Here is a 22990-nt window from a genome sequence, read left to right as displayed (position 1 = left end):
AATCCATTAGTGTATCGATACGAGTAAGTCACAGAACGCAATGATATAATTATGTATGTGAAATAATTAGTTGCGGAGAGCACAGCGGGACGCCTGATTCAAATACCTCTACAACATGCGATCTAAGCTCATAAGCAATATCAATTAAACCAAGTTCTGTAGAACATAAGTTTTAAGATGGTAGCATGTATTGAGAGCCTGGTTAAGTTGGTAACACCGTGCTGCATACTTCTCCTGCGAAGCAGTCACTCATTACGGTTTGGAGGGGGGTAGCTTTTAGACAAAACTGTTCTGATCACAACCTGTCATGTCAGTCGTTTTGTTTTTCTTACCTAAGCTGATAGCCTTGAGAGGCTATTTCAGCGTAACCTCACTGACCCTAGTAAGAGCAGTGCTTCACAGAATCTACTACCGGATCGGAAACGCGACCCACGTTTTTTTTTTTTTTTTTTTTTTTTATTGCTTAGCTGTGTGGACGAGCTCACAGCCCACCTGATGTTAAGTGGTTACTGGAGCCCATAGACATCTACAACGTAAATGCGCCACACACCTTGAGATATAGTTCTAAGGTCTCAGTATAGTCACAACGGCTGCCCCACCCTTCAAACCGAAACGCATTACTGCTTCACGGCAGAAATAGGCGGGGCGGTGGTACCTACCCGTGCGGACTCACAAGAGGTCCTACCACCAGTAATTACGCAAATTATAATTTTGCGGGTTTCATTTTTATTACACGATGTTATTCCTTCATCGTGGAAGTCAATCGTGAACATTTGTTGAGTACGTATTTCATTAGAAAAATTGGTACCCGCCTGCGGGATTCGAACACCGGTGCATCGCTTCAACACGAATGCACCGGACGTCTTATCCGTTAGGCCACGACGACCACCTTCAACACGAATGCACCGGACGTCTTATCCGTTAGGCCACGACGACCACACTGAGAAGATCCGGCGAGAAACTCAGTGGGCTGTGTCTATGGGTTAATTCGGCTCGTCCAGCTCTTCGTCGCAAGCGACGGGTTCGACAAGGATGGGGACTGGTGCTTGTGGTACCTAAAAGCACCGTTAATGGATCGGGAGGATCCGCAATGACGTGTTTTGGCCGACGTCGACTGTTTACCATTCGGTCTACAGGATCGGGTATGGGCAGTCGATGTGGGGTGTGCAGTGAACTCAGTCTATCCATCTTATAAGAAAAAATATTTAAAAGGATTTCGTTACGTGGCCAGCGAAGATTTTTTCTACTGATTAGTATTACACCATGCAGTGTGCACTCATCCTAATTTATCCATAGTCTATTACCAAACAGTCACAGAACCTGTTTTCAGTCCGATATCAGAATTCACATCTAAAAACTTATTCATAACTAGTAACTATAATAACCAATTAAATTGTAAAATCTACAAAATAAACGAGATATTAAATCTTAATGTTGCTTTAATAATTACGAGGAAATGGATGATGATAATTATAATAATATTATGTAGTTTTATTTACTGTTTAGCATTAAATTGTTGTGCTTTGACAATATTGTTGTTGTATGTTGCATGCTAATTTTAAGTTTATCAAATCACCTCTTTATTTTCTTAGAATTTCCTTTCGTTAATGAATTAAGTGATTTATTATTTGCAATAAATCCTAATACTAAAAAATTATATTAATTAATTTTACATCAACATCGAAAGCTCGAGTCACAACTAACGTGGGAAGCTCCGTAATTTTACTTTCTGGCGAGCTTTTTACCGCGCAAAAAGCTCGGAACAGGTTGAAGTTGCGCGGGCGCAGGGCGAGAGGCAGTTCTGCTTTGACAACCGGCTGAACTGAACGTATTCAGACAAATAGAAATGTCGAATAATATTTGTATATTATTTACGTTCTATATTAGTTACTTATTTTAATTCATATTAATTAAAAGTGTTATGTTTTCTGTGTGCGTCTACTTGTGCTTCGATTTGTGTTATATGTGTGTGTGTGTGTGTGTGCAATTGGATGACGAGATAAATCTCTTAGTACGTCGACCGGTTGCAGACTGCGTTCCTTCTGTTTGAACGGTAAATATTCGTAAATTGTATTAATTAATCAAAGTAATAAATATATATAATCGAGCGCTACCAAAATGGCAATCGGCCGTGTGCCTGTTATAAAAAACCACTGTAAAAAGGGAGAGTACAATGAAAAGAAATAAATAGCTACGCTATAATTGTGCCGAGTAGCTTTTGTTAAATTGGCTCTGATCGTGGCCTTCTGGAAACTCTTACGTATTCGTTGTGGACGGGAGAGAACTCAATATTTCCATAGATATATGTTGTGCTAATGATTCTCTAGGGTACATATGTATATAAACAATAGCCGGCCAACACATATACTGTGCATAATTACCTAAAATTCTTTCTACACAAATCGTAAGTGCTCAATTCTTTGATCCTCAATCGATCAAGTGAAATGATAGTATTTGTGAGATTTGAGCAATTTCAAAATGTTTAAAGGAATACTTTTAATTGTATGCTTCTTTTTGTTTTAACGGCTAGTTACCGAGTCAATTCCACTATGAAGTCCGAGCTCAAGCACTTCCGGAGGATTCGATTTTTCTCAATAATATTTGAGAATTGGAGGCTGTGAATTTTTTGTCTCGTAATATTTGTTACACGTCTCTCATGAAACAACAAAGAAAATATTTCATAAAATTATTGTGTGACGAACTATTCTGTCAAGAAAAGATCAATAATACACAAAACTTTAATTATTCATCCAAACTTATTGTACTTACTGCCTTCAGTTTGCTTTTTCAGTAACGATCCATTTACGCCATCGAATAATCCAATTATCAAAATATTTTTAAAAACGCTTTTTCAGGAATTGATTTCATTTATCTCCATGGATTCTCATTTTTGTCTTTTATCGAATGAAAAGGGGTGTCATGGTAGTTTTAGCTTAGGAAAAAGGAGGAAGTAGGCTGTAGAAGTAGGATGGTATTTGGTATTTTGTTGAGTTGAGTTGGCGAAGGCGCACCGTGGTGCAAAATCCAAGAATTTTCTTAAAATCTGGCCCCATTCGTTCATTTTGCTCTTTTGACCGTCGCATACCCCTTAAATAATATTCTTTAATTACCATCTGAGCTTTCGGAAATAATTCGAAAAACACAACAACGCGATAATGTATGTTATATAAATACATTTTTTTTTTTTTTTTTTTTTATTGCTTAGATGTGTGGACGAGCTCACAGCCCACCTGGTGTTAAGTGGTTACTGGAGCCCATAGACATCTACAGCGTAAATGCGCCACACACCTTGAGATATAAGTTCTAAGATCTCAGTATAGTTACAACGGCTGCCCCACCCTTAAAACCGAAACGCATTATTGCTTCACGGCAGAAATAGGCGGGGCGGTGGTACCTACCCGTGCGGACTCACAAGAGGTCCTACCACCAGTAAATACATATGTTTAAATACTTAATATCACTATAACACTACACCTACCAAGGTTTATCTCTGCACTCCCCTAAGGTAGACTGTCAGAGAATGCCTATGGCATTAAGTCCGCCTTTATACTGTCTAGTGTATAAAGTTATAAATAAGTAAATAATCAAAGAAAATATTTTGTCAAAAGTCAATTTGACTGTGACTTTTGGCCGATTTGGCATGTTTTTTTCGGTATCGGTTCGGTTGGAAGGCGTCACTCCGAAGCTTGTTGACTAGTTTGGATGTCAAGCTCAACGTCAACCCACGTCTCGTCACCAGTAACAATGCGTTTCATGAATGTTGGGTCGGTATTGGCTCGTTGTAGCATGTCCTCGGCGACGTTTGTGCGATAGAGTTTTTGGTGCTCACTCTTACATCTCGTTTCGTCATCATCACATCACATCACATCACATCACATCACATCACATCACATCACATCACATCACATCACATCACATCACATCTCGACCGCTTTTTAACGCTTTGTCCCACTCATAAGCAGGTGTTTTTAATAAATTCAGTTCACCGTAAGCTTTCTACAATACTTTTAGTTAGTACGAACAAAACTTCGGTAATGGAATATTTAAGACAAACTCTTCGTTCGATATTTCTGTTCATTATGAAATTCGGAATACATACTAGATATCATATAATTAAAGATAGCACTGTATTTAATCTAAATCATAGACACAACTCAAACTCCGCGCCAAAATGGATGACAGTTACTGTTTACTGGTGGTAGGACCTACTGCGAGTCCGCACGGGTAGGTACCACCACTCCGCCTATTTCTGTCGTGAAGCAGTAATGCATTTCGGTTCGAAGGGTGGGGTAGCCGTTGTAACTGTACTGAGACCTTAGAACTTATATCTCGAGGTGGGTGGCGCATTTAGGTCGTAGATGTCTATGGGCTCCAGTAACCACTTAACACCAGGTGGGCTGTGAGCTCGTCCACCAAGCTAAGCTACAAAAAAAAGTTGTGCGAATCTAACATTGGAACCATAAACAGATCATCTATTCCTGATACTTGTTCGACTGAGTGTGCATAACACTCACAGTCGTGGGCTCGTCATGTTCATATGCCACGTTCCAAAGTAAACTTAAGCACTGCTTCTCAAGAATGAGCATCTTAAGATTCTTTCGAGCCCCTGGGATAAGAGGCACGTGAGACTCTGAACGGGTCCCAGTCTCTATTAATGAACAAATATTTAGGCCAAAATGTGAAACATGGAAAAGCAAATTTATATAAAAGAAACTCAAACTTTCTTTTATTAGAATATTTGTTTAATGAATTATTATTACACATACAATTTATATACATAAATAGGAAAAGGAAATTATGACAGACTGTTTTACACAGGTGACATGTCCATGCAGGGTACAAGCCCTATCACCGCATCAGATAGGATGATTATTTGATCAATTCAGAATGACCTCATGTCTCAATATACCTACAGCACTTTTTCAAGTTTCCAAATTGTGTGTGGGCATTGGCAAATCATTAACACACGGCGGGCCTTGCTCGCAAGCTCATTTAAATCAATAAAAAATCTCAATATCATTTGCAAAAGCTCGTCGGCTGCAATTTATATAAAAGCATTACAAAGTTCTAGATAAAGCTAAATGCATTCGACTGATAAAAGGGCTGAATGTGTCAGTATATCGTGAGATAAGTTTACTTTGTGCATTCGTTTCGCTTACGATCCCTTATTTAATTCTTTCAAATGTAAAATATAACGTATTTATCTTAATGGCTTGTCCGCGACAGTATAGCCTGGCATGATTGTAGATTCAGTAGTGAGCAACAGTGAGCAATTAGGATGGCTGGACCGTGCGTGAACATAGGCTAATACCACCATCCTGCCTATTTTACTGGTGGTAAGACCCCATGAGAGTCTGCGCGGGTATGTACCACCACCCTGCCTATTTCTGCCGTGAAGCAGTAATGCGTTTTGGTTTGAAGGGCGGGGCAGCCGTTGTAACTATACTTGAGACCTTAGAACTTATATCTCAAGGTGGGTGGCGCATTTACGTTGTAGATGTCTATGAGCTCCAGTAACCATTTAACGCCAGGTGGGTTGAGAGCTCGTCCACCCATCTAAGCAATAAAAAAAGAAAAAAGAAAAATGATATGCCTGCCGCGTTACGTCATACGTTCCATAGCGATAGGTTGGTGAGTCGCCGGTCTAGTAATGCTCACGCACGCTTCAGCCATCCCAATTGCTCACTTGAGTACAGTTCACTGGACAATTGTGAATTTCAACGGTGATAGTAAGTAAGCAGGGTCGCCAACGGACATTATTAATGGTATAGGTACACAGCTAAGACACTTTCCGACGCTAAGACCGTTTGAACATACACACTCAGACATTGATGATATTTTGTACCTTTTTTAATATTTTTTATTGCTTTCATATATTTTTTATTGCGCTCACTTTTTAATTTTTTTATTGCTTAGATGGGTGGACGAGCTCACAGCCCACTTGGTGTTAAGTGGTTACTGGAGCCCATAGACATCTACAACGTAAATGCGCCACCCACCTTGAGATATAAGTTCTAAGGGTCTCAGTATAGCTACAACGGCTGCCCCACTCTTCAAACCGAAACGCATTACTGCTTCACGGCAGAAACAGGCAGGGTGGTGGTACCTAACCGCGCGGACTCACAAGTGGTCCTACCACCAGTAATTACGCAAATTATAATTTTGCGGGTTTGATTTTTATTACACGATCTTATTCCTTCACCGTGGAAGTCAATCGTGAACATTTGCTGAGTACGTATTTCATTATTTCATTAGAAAAATTGGTACCCGCCTGAGATTCTAACACCGGTGCATCTCTCAACACGAATGCACCGGACGTCTTATCGCTTAGGCCACGACGACTTCAGAACTTCACTTGAAGCTTAGTAGATAGGTACTTTGTCCTTATAACTGGAACGCGCTAGATTGTTTTGATTGCTGCAGAAACAGGAAGGATGTAAGTACCTACTCACACAATAGCCCTTACTACTCAGAGAAAGCTCTTTATCCGCTGAATACATGAATTGTCTTTTATGACAACGGTGGGAAGGGTTCCGGTCGTACTACTTTAAGGTCAATATCACACAGGTACATCTATGTAGCTATTGATCAGATGCAACGGATGTGTGACTGTGAACATTGTCTGGTTTTATCTTTTCCTCTAATTTGCCTGGACCCCAGAGGTTTCCTTATTCACACTCCTATTTTTTCTTTTCTACATGACGAGACGGTCGAACAATGCTGTTCAGATTTCTAACTCATGTTTTAAAGTGAGCGACGTTATTGATTCGGCCATAGAGAAAAACATTCTAAGCTGTTACATTTTTATCTAGGGCTTAGAAGATAAGCGCGGCGAGAGCGAGACTCCAAACGTTCGGAACGCTTCAGAATTTATGTTTTTCGTTAAAAGATAATAACGAATAAAATAACGATTAACGTTTTCGAACTTAACCGAAGGATCAAATTAAGGTGGTGGGTTGAACGTGGAGAGAAGTCACGCCTTTCTGTTTGAAGGGTAGGACAGCCGCTTTTGCGTATTGCAGCAAAACAACATTGAGACCTCAGTCTGGGGTAGGCGGCGACAATCACGTTGTTATGTTTACGAGCTCCGAAGACCTATGGAAGGATTACTTAAAAAACTCGTAACTTAAAGATCACATTATCGCATCGCCTAAAGGTCGCACCGGCATCTTTAATTCAATAAATAATAAAACTGTAACTTAAAAAAAGGAATAACTTAAAGATCACATTATCGCATCTCTTAAAGGTTGCTCCGGCATCTTTGATTCAATAAAAAACAAATTATTCTTGAGAAAATGTTACTTCAAAGAACGAATTGTTTCTAATATTGATTGATTATTATTAAATATGCGAAAAATATAATTTAAAGTGGATCTTTCAACGCCTGACGGTCAATAAAACTGCCTTCGTTATAAGCTTAATAAAACTCTGAGGTCTAATGAGGGTCAATACGCGAAGGAAATTATTTGATTGTAGGGTAGGCAGAGATTCTATGAAATTTGCCCAATTTGAGAGGATTTCTTACATTTAGCAGATCTGGCAATAAAATGAGATATAATACATATTTTCTGAACCTAACAACCAAGGAGAATCAATATAAGTTTATTTCAAATATTTTCGCGAAATTTTTGTGTCATGCACAATATTTAGGACTTTGACAACTTTACGACTGCTTTTTCTTTTAAGGGATTTTATGACCTGGTAATTAAGACCTATAAGTCATGTCTTATGTTTATGAAATGAAATGAAATAAAAATGATTAATTTGAAACATTAATCAATTGGGATGAAATTAAATGAAATGAGATGAGATGATATGGAATGAAGTATAATCTCAGTAAAATGGTTATCATTTACTGTGATTTTTTCCTTGAAATTTTTGGAGGATCTCGAGAAGTTACGTCCAGCGGTTTTGTTTCATTTTCCCACATTTGTGCACTTTCACACATATTAATCAGTTAATAAACCACCGTTATTACAGATTTAAACCTGAAGAAACGCTAAATAGACAAAATAAAAGAAATCACACAACTTCCCTCCTCGCGTTCCCGCCAAAAAGTCCACTTTACGACTGCGTTTTTTCTTGTGGTCTCAAACCTCAGGTCTTAAACTCATCTGCCCATCCCCGCCAATAAAACTATCTATTTATTTGTCTTCGTTGACGTTGATGCTGTTATAAATAAACTAAATAAACATGACTTATTTCCTGTTTACTGTGACACCCACTCCTTAAACTGTCTGCCGGCTTATTCATGTTTGATGGGATAAAAAGTTTTAAGCATCTATTTTTTTTTATTGCTTAGATTGGTGGACGACCTCACAGCCCACCTGGTGTTAAGTGGTTACTGGAGCCCATAGACATCCACAACGTAAATGCGCCACCCACCTTGAGATATAAGTTCTAAGGTCTCAAGTTTAGTTACAAATTAGTCTATTGGTGCTCTTGTACTGGCTTCGTCTACAGGCGCCGTTCGAAGTGCTTCCTTGTAAGGAATCCATGATGATTCGGTATTTCCTTCCGCTTTCGCGAGTCGTAGGCCTAATTAAAATAACTTTACGGCCTAATCTCGCATTCATTAGGTTCATTTTGACATAATATTTCCAACGTTACGAAGACTACAGTTTTCGTGATCACGGACGACTAAGACATTTGAATATTGTATTAACTACCGTCGAATATCCTCTGTTTTAAAAGAAATTTATTAATATCGCCAGTGTGCTTAGTGCTACCGTTTGCCGTTAGGGGCGCTGTTCCAACTTCATACAAATTTGAGTTAACTTTTACGAGATCGAGTAAGTAGTTAAAAACTCGCACTAAGCACGCAGGAAACGTTGGAAATAAAAAAATGAAAATCGTAAACTTAAATGCAATTTTAATATATTAATACGTGAAGCAAAAACTACGTAACCCGTTTTTACGAAAATTGCGCGGACGGAGGAGTATGAAATTTCACACACTTATAGAGAATATAGAGAAGGAGTGCACAATGCTAATATTTTTTTAAGTTATGCATAAAAAATACATTAAATCAATAAAAAAATCTTTCCACACAACCATGTATTTGACACACTCACGCATGCATACTATTTGTTTATTGTCAAACTTTTCTTATTGCTTATCATCGATATATTACCAGATCAGTTAGTCGATGCGATATTTGTGTTTGGTTTTTGTTTGTGATGCGTTATCTAGTGGTAATATCTATATCGATGTTGCTTATAGACAAAATGTGTGGTCAAATTGAGAATAGGTTATATATTGTTTGTCTTTATTAATATTAGTCTAAAGTGTAGTCTTGGCGAAATCTGTTATTAAAGAACTATAATAGTCTTTGATAATAGAATCACAACAGTATACAAACTTATAATTTCAATTAATTATAGTCGAATTTCGACTACCGGGGGACCACTGGTTTTAATTATAATACTTTTTATTGAAATATTTTATGCTATGTTTTTTGGTTACGAACCAAACGAAACAGTTAAACAACAGTTAAATTTATTCAACGCTCGAACCCGTGACGTCTGTGAAGGTGTGCAAGGTCGTAGACGCGGCCGCAGGTGCGATGACGTCATCGCTATGTAGACCTAGTAAGGCTTAGACATATATTTAGTAAGCTTTTTTATTTTAAAAAGTCGTCGTGGCCTAAAGGATAAGACGTCCGGTGCATTCGTGTTGAAGCGATGCACCGGTGTTCGAATCCCGCAGGCGGGTACCAATTTTTCTAATGAAATACTTACTCAACAAATGTTCACGATTGACTTCCACGGTGAAGGAATAACATCGTGTAATAAAAATTAAACCCGTAAAATTATAATTTGCGTAATCACTGGTGGTAGGACCTCTTGGGAATCCGCACGAGTAGGTACCACCACCCCGCCTATTTCCGCCGTGAAGCAGTAATGCGTTTCGGTTCGAAGGGTGGGGTAGCCGTTTTAACTATACTGAGACCTTAGAACTTATAACTCAAGGTGGGTGGCGCATTTACGTTGTAGATGTCTATGGGCTCCAGTAACCACTTAGCACCAGGTGGTCTGTGAGCTCGTCCACCCATCTAAGCAATAAAAAAAAAAAGCTGATGCCAACCCGCTCTGTTTTGCAAATACTGCTCATTATATTACTTTATATGTATATTGATTTAACTAATCTATACTAATATTATAAAGAGGAAAGATTTGTTTGTTTGTTTCGAATAGGCTCCGAAACTACTGGACCGATTTGAAAAATTCTTTTTCCATTAGAAGCCGACATTGTCCCTGATGAACATAGGGTACTTTTAAAAAAAAAAAAAATATTTTATTTTTTTGGTTTCATGTGTGTTTTAATGTTTCCGAAGCGAAGCGAGGGCGGGTCGCTAGTTAAGTATATATTCATTAAAGTTTTTAAAAGATCGATTGAGTATTCCATAACTATTTAGCAACTACATGTGATACGAGTATAAATATGTAATATATACTTATAGAATATTCTGAGGAGTCGTCTAATATGATCTCATCTTCTATTACCACCCAACTTTCTGGAATACTTTAGCAATTTTATCGGTTTTCGTGAGTCTTAGACGTAATTAAAACTACTTTTCGGATTCAAATATTGACGAATCGCATCTCAGTCTTCTGCGATCACAAAGCATGAAGGGAAAGTTCGGGTATAAATACAATAGTAATTAATCTAGAAGTAGTTAGAACTTAAGTTCTGCAACTTTACTGATGGTAGGATCTCTTGTGAGTCCGCGCGGGTAGGTAGCACCACCCCGCCTATTTCTGCCTTGAAGCAGTAATGCGTTTCGATTTAAAGGGTGGGGTAGCCGTTGTAACTAATATAAGTTCTAAGCTCTCAAGTAAGACCTTAGAACTTATATCTCAAGGTGGGTGGCGCATTTACGTTGTAGATGTCTATGGGCTCCAGTAACCACTTAACACAAGGTGGGCTGTGCGCTCGTCCACCCATCTAAGCAATAAAAATAAATAAAAAACGTCCAGCACTGCATTACCCTATGCATCATCATGTCCAAAAAGTTTTATTCAAAAATACTTTGATTATCAAAAGTTATTTTGGATGCGGTTTTCGCTGCGCCCTCTACGTTGCCACTGTCGATGAGCGATGTTAATTGTTTACCACCACGAAGACTGTATGATCGTCTGCAATCGATGGCAGTAAAACTAAATGTTGAGTTGAGAGCATCTGCATCAGCCGTGGAAGGTTCTTAGTTTTCTTAACTCTATGTTTTAACAATAAAATGCCCGCCCCTATGCTCGTCCCGACGCGACGTCTCGCTAATGAAAGTTAAACAGAGCGACATGTTTTTTATTTTAAATATTTGTCTTCACGGGTTATTGTTTGCTTTAGTTGGCGGTTAATCGCTGTTCGTTCTGATGGAGGCTGGCCAGTCGCGGTCTGTGATGACTCTGTACAGCAATTACAGTTCACATTTATTATTATTATTATTTTTTTACTAGCTGACCCGGCATGCGGCAGACTTCGTAGTGCCTCAATCGATAAATACACGACACATCTAAGGAAAAACAAAATTGCTATTTTTGTTTAATTTCGAGCATTTTCATATTTATCTACCTTTTAAACCTTCTCTGGACATCCACAAATAATTCAAGACCAAAATTAGACAAAATTGGTCCAGCTGTTCTCGAGTTTTAGCTAGACTAACGAACAGCAATTCATTTTTATATATATAGATTGCTTAGATGGGTGGACGAGCTCACAGCCCACCTGGTGTTAAGTGGTTACTGGAGCCCATAGACGTCTACAACGTAAATGCGCCACCCACCTTGAGATATAAGTTCTAAGGTCTCAAGTATAGTTACAACGGCTGCCCCACCTTTCAAACCGAAACGCATTACTGCTTCACGGCAGAAAAAGGCGGGTGGTGGTACCTACCCGTGCGGACTCACAAGTGGTCCTACCACCAGTAAAAAATCACATATTAACATTGCGTTACTTTATTCGTACTTAATAAACTTAACCGAAACTTAGAACTTAAAATCTTAGAACCTAAGGCTGAGACTTAGAAAATCTTGTCTCAAAGCGGTTGGCGGCATTTAAGTTGTTGTTATCTGTTCCGGTAACCACTTCACACCAGGTGGGCCATGAGCTCGTTCACTAGTCTAAGCAATTAGAAACATTATGACTATGACTGCGGTTTATGCAGTCTGCAGATAAAACTTATAATTAATGTAAAATGTTACATTAAAAGTTAATCTAATATATAAAATTCTCGTGTCACAATGTTCGTTCCCATACATTACATTGAACTAGATGGACACAGAGAACTTAATTAAAAGCAAGAAATAGCAGTAGATTTATTAATTTTGTATCTTTTTGTTTATTTTTTCTTATTAATTTATTTTATAATTGTTAATGTTAATGTCTACGCTCTCCACATATGTGTAATTATTTGATGTGTTATTTTTATTACTAATTTTTTTTTAATTATCTTATATGTTAAATCTTGTAACGCATGTTTTTGAGCGTAATAATTATTATTAATAGTGATGTCGTTTTGAGGTCAATTATATACATAGTAAATCGCATTTTGGTCCTCACGATACAGGCTATGCCTAGTGTGAGGATCATTGGTTAATTTTATATTGTTGATGCCATCTGCGTAATCTCTCAGTTTGTTAAATATGTAAATAGTATGGTCTAGGTCATGATTTAAGAGTTTATGTAGTAAATAAAGAAATTATTATTATTATTATTATTATACTCCTCCGAAACCGCTTGACCGATTCTCATGAAATTTTTTATGCATATTCAGTAAGCCTGAGAATCGGCTACTATCTATTTTTCATACCCCTAAGTGATTAGGGTTGTCCACCCCTAACATATTTTTTTTTATTTGGACATTTTTTTTTGTTATAATGAGGTATTATGTGGTTGAATGAGGTTTTGTTATTTTTATTATAATTAGTCAGGTCATAAGTATTGTCACACAGTAAAAACTTTTCTTTTAGAATGCTGGCCACAAAAAAGTTTATTGAATTCGAATGTCGAATTGTTCATGAAAATAAAAATGTATACTTTTAGAATTTTACTCATTTTTAAATATGGAGTGGACGCTTAAAGAAGACCGTGTTGCAGTTATTGCGTTGCATCGTTGCGGTTACGCGCCAATTCAAATTTTTAACATACTGAAAAATTTTAATATAACCAAAAGATTCGTTTATCGTACCATCAAACGATACAATGAAGACTCTAGTGTAGATGACAGGTCAAGAAGTGGTCGCCCTCGGTCTGTTAGGACTCCAGCAGTGATAAAAGCTGTGAAGGCGCGAATTCAAAGAAATCCCAAACGTAAGCAGAAACTGTTGGCCCTTCAGATGGGGTTAAGCAGAACCACGGTGAAAAGTGTGTTAAATGAAGACTTAGGGCTTCGGGCATATCGAAGAAAAACAGGATATCGTTTGAATGCTCGTCTAATGGACCTGAGACTGAAGAGATGCCGCGCTTTGTTGAAGCGGTACGCGGGAAAAAAATATCGGGAAATTATTTTTTCGGATGAAAAAAATTTTACCGTAGAAGAGAGCTACAACAAACAAAATGATAAGGTGTACGCACACAGTAGTGAAGAAGCGAGCAACCGTATTCCGCGTGTCCAACGAGGTCATTTTCCATCCTCGCTCATGGTATGGTTGGGAGTTTCTTATTGGGGCTTAACAGAGGTACATTTTTGTGAGAAAGGTGTAAAAACGAATGCAGTTGTGTATCAAAATACAGTTCTGACGAACCTTGTGGAACCTGTTTCTCATACCATGTTCAATAACAGGCACTGGGTATTCCAACAAGATTCGGCGCCAGCTCATAGAGCGAAGAGCATACAAGACTGGCTGGCGGCGCGTAAAATCGACTTCATCCGGCACGAAGACTGGCCCTCCTCCAGTCCAGATTTGAATCCGTTAGATTACAAGATATGGCAACACTTGGAGGAAAAGGCGTGCTCAAAGCCTCATCCCAATTTGGAGTCACTCAAGACATCCTTGATTAAGGCAGCCGCCGATATTGACATGGACCTCGTTCGTGCTGCGATAGACGACTGGCCGCGCAGATTGAAGGCCTGTATTCAAAATCACGGAGGTCATTTTGAATAAACTTTAGTGTCATAAGAATCTATGTGTTGTTAAGTTCATTTTGGTATATGAATGGTTACATAATGAATAAACTTGTTTCAATTATTTTACATTAAACACGTGACAGAATTTATGACCTGACTAGGTATATTCCCTCATCGTTTACAGCGCTACATACCTCTTTCACTCATTTACCACATCCTTACACAATTACAATAAGTCAGTTTTTTTTTCTACACTAGAAATTCCCTAGAAATTTTATATATGGCAAAACAATGTTTGCCGGGTCTAGTAAGATATAAAAGAGTAAAAGCTACACTCGTATACATATTATTATAATTCAATGAAGCTTTATCATCGGAAATGTTTTTTATTATCGAAAAGTCGAGTTAAATACTATTCGATAAAGCCTTCCTTTTTGACTGTCTTCACTTAATTAAATATCCTTACGCACTTAACGTTTGTCTGTAAGTTACTATGTTATTGGTTTTCAGAGATTAAACTACCAAATCAAATGCTTCTCTCTCTTCTTTCCCTTGAATAATGTTTACAAATCCATTATTAAATTAAATTTAAAGGTGTAGATATCTTAGCCGACCACTTTAAAAGACTCATAAGCTACTGAAGTAGATTACGGATATGGACTAATAATGATCTTAATATTTTTTTCCAGTTTTACCAGCTGTATCTTAGATATCAATAAAACTATTCATGATGACCATGACAGCCTCAGGAATCTCGTATATTCTGCCGTCTTAAGACACGAGCTCTAATACTGACGCTTACGTTAGGGGTCTCGTTAGAACTGCAAGCAAAGCATGTTGTTATAGGTTTTTTTTTTTAATAAATAGGTTCAATAACAAGAAAACTACCTCGATTTTGTGTTTTCATAGGTACCACCACCCTCTCTATTTCTGCCGTGAAGCACTAATGCATTTCGGTTTAAGGGGTGGGGCAGCTGTTTTACTGTAAAAATTGCTACTTCTGACTGAGGTCTTAAGAAGGGTGACGGTATTAACGTGGTTGATGCCTATGGGCTCCGGTGGCCACTGATCATCAGGTGGGCCGTTAGCTCATCCACACATCTTAGCACAACACAAGACGTATTCAGAAATTAAGCTCAGATTCGAATTTGTAAATGTGAAATGAATATTGATAGTGCTGTACTTCCGTAAGTAACATTCAATCGACTGCTAAACAAACACCATCAGTGACATTAACAACAGCTTCTAGAATATTCACTATTTTTTTTATTTTTTTTATTGCTTACATGGATGAACGAGCTCACAGCCCACCTGGTGTTAAGTGGTTACTGGAGCCCATAGACATCTACAACTTAAATGCGCCACCCACCTCGAAATATAAGTTCTAAGATCTCAGTATAGTTACAACGGCTACCCCACCCTTCGAACCGAAACGCATTACTGCTTCACGGCGGAAATAGGCGGGGTGGTGGTACATACCCGTGCGGACTCCCAAGAGGTCCTAGAAAAACTATCACTATCGAATAATACTACATAGATTGAGTGTTTAATAATGTTCGCCAGTCAAACGACAGTCAAAACCGGCAAATGAATAACATTTAGCTTTAGGAATTTTGATAAAAACAGTATTAAGTAAGTTCGTGCGTTATTTTTATCTGAACGTATGAGGTTGATAGTCACTTCCGTGTGCGCTTAATGCGAGTTTTTTAACGTTCTCGATTGCGTAAAAGTTAACTCAAATTGGTTTGGAGTTAAAACATTTGCCTACGTTTGCCGCTAGGGGCGCTGTTCTAAGTCCATCGAGCGATCGAGAAGTGAAACCATCCGGCTTTGGAATGAGCTCCCCTCCACGGTGTTTTCCGAGCGCTATGACATGTCCTTCTTCAAACGAAGCTTGCGGAGAGTACTTTATGGTAGGCAGCGGCTTGGCTCTGCCCCTGGCATTGCTGACGTCCATGAGTGACGGTAACCACACACAACACACGAGCAGACGGCCCACCATCAGCATGGGCCTTATGCTCGTCTGCCTTCAAAGGCAATAAAAATAAATAAATAAAAACTCACACTAAGCACACAGAGGTTCCGTCAATACATCGCAAGTTGTAAACGTACGTACGTACTGTACGTGTCGCGCTCGTAACCTCCGAGGACCGGTTCACTAAACGATCACACGCAAAATTGTGTAATGTTTGTACTAGTATTCAGTATTCCTCTCCATGCTTTTATGAACACATCCATACTGATACTGTGAAAGATTGTATGTTTTAATCGGCTTGTATTTTTTTTGTTATTTCATAACGCACAAATCGTTTATTTGGTAATTATTTTCTTCAGGTTGTTCACTTTGATTTCGTTCAAAAGTTCACTAGTTTGGTAATTTTCTAAATTAATATAACTGGAAAAAAATATATCATCCAAGTAAACGTAATAGCGTATTTTGTTATATTCAGTTAAAATTATGTGTTTCACTGCTAAAGTCGGTTAGTGTCCAGATACTTTAATTATGTCATCTACGACAAGTTCGCAGTCGCAATTGAGACCCGCAATTTGAGATTCAATTTCCATAATTTGAATGGGCAACGTGATTTATGATATATGCCAAATAAAGGATATAATGCTTATTAAAGTTTCCTTTTCGTATTGGTGCGATTTAATAGGACACGATCAAATGAGTCCAGGGAGTCATGGTAGACGCGGCTCGGATCAGCGAGTAGTTTTTTCATCATCTTTGAAAATAATCAACATTTCTACCGATTGGGATTTCTGATTGCTAAATCAAGATATACGTAACAAGCTGTTTGACAATTGAATGTTTATATAAATTAGGGGTTATCAAACTTATTTTGTCTACTGCCCACTTTGAGAATAAATTATTTTTTAGCGCCCCCCTTTTTTCACCTACTTAGAAACCACTATAGCGAGAGCTCAGTCGGTATCTAAGAGTCTTTCTAGATGAAATTCTAAATCGCCTCCCAAGCCACACACCTACACACAACGCCCCAATTTTTTTCCTGGGTCTCTTACCGCCCCACTTTAAGCCCGCAGCGCCCACAAGGGGGCGCTATCACCCACTTTGGGAAAGGCTGATATAAATATATACATTCCAAGAAATGGTATATAATAGAGGAGTATGGAAGGAGAAAACATGTTGCACCGACAGGTGGCTGGGAGAAGGGCAGGAGAATGATGAATGATGATGTCACTCACTTTGAGAAATAAGTTCTAAGTTTCAGATTTACAGTACAACGACTGCTATCAAACCGAAACCCACTACTGCTTCACGGTTGAAATTGGCAGGGTAGTGGTATTTACTCCTGCGGGCTCACAAGACGTCCTACCACCAGTAATTACGGATTTGATTTTTATTATACGACTAGCTGACCCGGCAGACTTCGTAGTGCCTAAATCAATAAATAAAAGACCTAAGCTTTTGTATAAAATAAACTTAAAAAAAACAAAAGGAATCCGTCCGACGGGGGACACATCAAAGGAAAATCAAAATTATTTGTTTTTATATAATTCCGAGCATTTTCATATTTTTTCTGGACTTCCACGAATAATTCAAGACCAAAATTAACCAAATCGGTCCAGCCGTTCTCGAGTTTTAGCGAGACTAACGAACAGCAATTCATTTTTATAGATATAGATTTTCCTTCGTCGTGGAAGTCGCGAACATTTAATTTTGTTAAGAGCATTTTAATAGAAAAATTGGTACCTGCCTGCGGGATTCGAAAACTGGTACAGTCGCACTGGGAATGTACCGTCTTATCCTTTAGGCCATAAATACTTATGTTGATAGTTTGTTAGATTAGATTACGGAGCATTTGTGTAGTTCTAATAAATTAGACTACCGGACAGTCGGAGTGCACGCGGCGCACGCGGAATCAGTCGCTGCTTACAAAAATTCCATCAGATTACTAACAGTGCCATGCAGAAACCTTGGAAGGATTAATATAAAGACACTTGTCGTTAACGTATTAACCGGCTTTGTGAAATTATTAACAAAAATAACACACGAGTCGTCGAGTTATTTTTCCTTGACTAATATTTTTATTATTGATTACTCAAACTGAATTATTTAAAGTTGCGTATTGACTTTCACAAAAACGTGGTTAGGTTTCTTGTATTTTTATTGCTTAGATGGGTGGACGTACTCACAGCCCACCTGGTGTTAAGTGGTTACTGGAGCCCATAGACATCTACAACGTAAATGCGCCACCCACCTTGAGATATAAGTTCGAAGGTCTCAATTATAGTTATTATACAACGGGTGCCCCACCCTTCAAACCGAAACGTATTACTGCTTCACGGCAGAAATAAGCAGGGTGGTCGACTCACAAGAGGTCCTACCACCAGTAATTACGCAAATTATAATTTTGCTGGTTTGATTTTTTAAACGATGTTGTTCCTTTACCGTGGAAGTCAATCGTGAGCATTTGTTGAGTACGTATTTCATTAGAAAAATTGGTACCCGCCTGAGATTCGAACACCGTTGCATCGCTCAACGCGAATGCACGGAGGTCTTATCCTTTAGGCCACGACGACTACAGGTTTCTTGTAAATTATTGTTCGTACACTTATATGACATCAAGGATCAACGATTATGGACGCATTCTTGACCACATTATAAGCACTAATATTATCTCGAGTTCTGGCGAATCCACACAATGCAAAACAAACAAATTCTTATCCACAAAACAAATTCTTCAATATAATTATATTCGTTTGCCCTATCTATGTATATCAATTTGACGGAATCTTTGAAGGTAATTTTCAATAAATTAGAGACGGCCTAATATCCCGACCAGGAAAAAACCTATTAATTTAATTTATAGTTAGGTGCACTATTAAAGACTAGATGAATGAGAATTCACGAGATAATTGGAGTCGCTGTTAAGGGCATGGTGATAAACTATCGTAAAACTACATCAATACGTGACTTTTAAACTAATTAAGCACCGAAATACAATAAGCGTTTGTAAAAACACTAGATGTTAGTAGCTCAGTCTTGAATAGTTTGTGGCTTTGTGGCCGGGATCTATTCAATGTTTAACAAAGAATGAACATGATATGATAGCACGGGCTGCTCAAAAGGAAACGTAGCACTATTACGCGCTCTATATGTCATGAATGTTAAGGAAATTTAATCCAAACACACACAAAAATAGACACACGTTTACCAGAATACTTCCTGATACCTGCTCATGAATGACTTTCCGACGAAGGAACTAAGATTGTGTAATAATAAATGTAATGTAATGTATAATATTATTATATATTTGCATAATTGCTCTAGTCAGTAAGTATTACAACCTTCGTTAAGTTCACACGGGTAAGTAGTTCCAACCTGCCTATTTCTGGTGTGAAGCAGTCATGCGTGCTTGAAGACTAAGATAGTCGTTATCTATATATCAATAGAGGTTTCATCGTCAAAGTTCATGGTGTCATCGGTCTAGTACTATAGAGGACGACTGTATAAATTAATTCAAAATAAGATAGTTCCCCTATAGTCTGCCGTTGATGTTTTCAGAAGACTCCCGATCTTCACCCATTAAAGCAGATAATAGTGTCTTATGAAATACTAATTATAAATCTACTTGAAACCATTTTCACGACACCATCTATTTACTCGTATAATATAAAACCTTTGTAATACTTCTTCTTCTTCTTTGTCGTTTCCTCGTTACTGAGGGTCGTGACGACCTTGGTCCAGTTTTTGCACCAGCTTCCTCCAATGTTGCCTGCATTCGGCCTGCTTAATGGCGCCCGGGACGTTGGTGTTTGTGGCCTCTTTGATAATGTCCGTCCACCTGGTTGGCAATCTTCCTCGACTTTGTAATACACAACGCGTTAAAAATGTATTATTCAAAATAACATACTTATAAAGAGTTTCTTTAAAATATTATTGTATTTATTCAATTCAATTGACTATATATAGCGTTACACAACTCATTGTGAAATTACATTACAACGTTTATGTTCACATATTTACATGACGACTTTTATTATATATTTACATTTTTATTATTTTACTAGCGGACCCGACCAGTTTTTTTTTGTTTCCCTTCCTATGCTGATAGCCTTGAGAGTTGAGAGGCTATATCAGTGTTACCCTAGCGTGTAAGTGAGCTCTCGGGGCTCAAGCCGGAGGTGTTGCTAACTTTTTTTTTTTTTCCGGGCTGGGGCCAAACTCCTACGAGGTCCCCGCGCATACGGGGCGCGCGGGGTATGTGAGACTCAACGATCTGCAGGTGTTGAGAGCAGATCGCGGGCCCAAGGATTTTAGGGCCCACCCACCAAACGACTCCCCTGCACTCTTACACCCGACGTCCGATCCTCTCCGAGGTCAGAACCCGGATGAGATAGGGGGGTTACCGCGGTCAACACTACAACCAGACGGCGTGGCTCACCCCAAGGACGCCCAGCCGACGGAGCCTTCGAGGCGAATCGAAGGCTCTGAAACGTCGGCCATCTCGGTACAGCAGCCCGTCAGGCCGCCCAGACAGTGCCGCTGGTGTCCCGGAATACCCCGCTGGACCAAAACCAGCCTACCGGGTCGGGACGCGATACACCGCCAACCGGTCGCTTTTTCGTAACTCCTTGGCAGCGCGCTAGAGTGCTGGTAGCGCGCCGCGCGGCCTCTACCCCCTCAGGTCGCCCCTTGACCTTCACCGGGGGGAAGCCGCCATCTACAGGGGCCGGAGTCGGGCAAAGGCCCTTCTCCGGCTGAGCTCACGGGGCTCAAACCTGACGACGTTGCTAATATTAGCCCTAGCAAGAGCAGTGCTTCGCAGAATCTACCATCGGATCGGAAACGCGACCCACTGAGAAGATTCGACGAAAAACTCAGTGGGTTGTAAATTTTACATTTGGACACAGAAATGATCATTATGAGCGGAAAGGGTATTTTTTACCTAGAAAAAAGTACTATTTCCAAGGGATAAAACGGTCAAGACCTTCGTCCGACATAACCAGCCGGCCCATTGATAGTAATATATAGGAATGAGACGCTTGGACGTGTATAAATCAGTAAATGCGATATGCGAGTCTGGGCTGCTGGAACACCCACTCTAAAATCACTCCATATTGCAAGATCCACATATAGTAACTAATTCAGAACCGCCTAGTACCTTTTTTATTTTAGTATTGCCTTTGTGACTGCCATAGCACCATAGCATACCGACCACCTGATGGTAAGTGGTTACCGTCGCTCATGTACATCAGCAATGCCAGCGGCATAGCCAAGTCGCTGCCTACCATGGAGTACTCTCCACAAGCCTCATTTGAAGAAGGACATATCATAGCGCTCGGGAAACATCGTGGAGGGGAGTTAATTCCAAAGCCGAAGGGTACGTGGCAGAAAAGATCTTTGGAAACACAATATCGATGAACACAGCGGTTCCAGATAATATGCATGAACTCTGCTCCGGTAGCGGGAGGTGTCATGGCAAAAAGACCCTAGAATGAATGTTGATGGCAGAAATAAGAGAATGAGAGATGTTGCAAAAAAACTTCCACCACAACTTGTCTCTTTTTTTTTGCTCTATGGGTGGACGGCCTCACAGCCCACCTGATCTTATGTGGTTACTGGAGCCCATCTACAACGTAAATGCGCCACCCACCTTGAGATATGAGTTCTAAGGTATGGTATGGTAAGGTATGGTGATAACGGCTGCCCCACCCTTCAAACCGAAGCGCATTACTGCTTCACGGCAGAAATGAGCAGGGAGGTGGTATCTACCCGTGTGGACTCGCAAGAGATCCTACCACCAGTAATGCTTATCTTATTTTGATGTCGTAGCCGTCAATTTTTATTAGCAATGTGGTGATAATGTTAATGGCAAAATTGTAATGATCGTTTACTCGCTGTAAGCATTATTAGAATGTTACACATCGTAAATAAGTGTGAATGTACGTGATAACTTAGCTAGTTATAAAATAACACTCGGACCTAATTTTAGTTATGACTTCTTTGTGGGTATAGAAATAAAAATAATTTAATTTATAGTTCGTCTGCTATTGAGCACGGACTTTGAAATCTCTGCGTGGTTTTGAGAAGGCATTAGCTTTGAAATGATAGGGTGTAATTATATTAATTAGAGAACTATTTAAGTAAGTGGTGAATACGATTAAAAGCAGGTGATAGTTGATAAGTAAATCTAATGTTGATATTGATTTTTGTGAATGTGTTTTTTTTTTCATTTTCTCGTATAGTCAGATTTTTTCGGACTATTTCTATTGGATCATAAATACCGCCTCAAGGAGTATGTGATTTTATTAAAATAAATGCATCTGACTGTCGTATAATCTACTTTCAGAAAAAAACTACTTGCGAATTCCTGTATATTTTTTGTATATTTTTACATTTTCCATCTATTTTATATATTACCTAGTCAGGTCATAAATTCTGTCACATGTTTAATGTAAAATAATTCAAACAAGTTATTTCATTATGTAACCATTCATATACCAAAATGAACTTAACATAACATAGATTCTTATGACACTAAAGTTTATTCAAAATGACCTCCGTGATTTTGAATACAGGCCTTCAATCTGCGCGGCCAGTCGTCTATCGCGGCACGAACGAGGTCCATGTCAATATCGGCGGCTGCCTTAATCAAGGATGTCTTGAGTGACTCCAAATTGGGATGAGGCTTTGAGCACGCCTTTTCCTCCAAGTGTTGCCATATTTTGTAATATAACGGATTCAAATCTGGACTGGAGGAGGGCCAGTCTTCGTGCCGGATGAAGTCGATTTCACGCGCCGGCAGCCAGTCTTGTGTGCTCTTCGCTCTATGAGCTGGCGCCGAATCTTGTTGGAATACCCAGTTCCTGTTATTGAACATGGTATGAGAAACAGGTTCCACAAGGTTCGTCAGGACTGTATTTTGATACACAACTGCATTCGTTTTTACACATTTC

At 39.0% G+C, this 22990-nt stretch overlaps 1 protein-coding gene across 4 annotated transcripts in view; it reads left to right on the top strand.

Moving 5' to 3' along the window:
* The first annotated feature begins 1803 nt into the window (after positions 1–1803).
* The window catches only part of esn (espinas), a 366713-nt gene continuing 345526 nt past the window's right edge, over positions 1804–22990 (top strand). For all 4 annotated transcript variants that reach the window (XM_089735177.1, XM_089735176.1, XM_089735174.1 and 1 more), the window contains exon 1: positions 1804–2053. The gene's annotated coding sequence lies outside the window, so the exon portion shown is untranslated. The remainder of the gene's footprint in view (positions 2054–22990) is intronic.

The sequence above is a fragment of the Bombyx mandarina genome, chromosome 19 (genome assembly GCF_030267445.1).
Source record: "Bombyx mandarina strain Sakado chromosome 19, ASM3026744v2".
NCBI lineage: Eukaryota > Metazoa > Arthropoda > Insecta > Lepidoptera > Bombycidae > Bombyx > Bombyx mandarina.
Note: the sequence above shows the minus strand (reverse complement) of the source record. Positions and strands in the feature narration are given on the sequence as shown.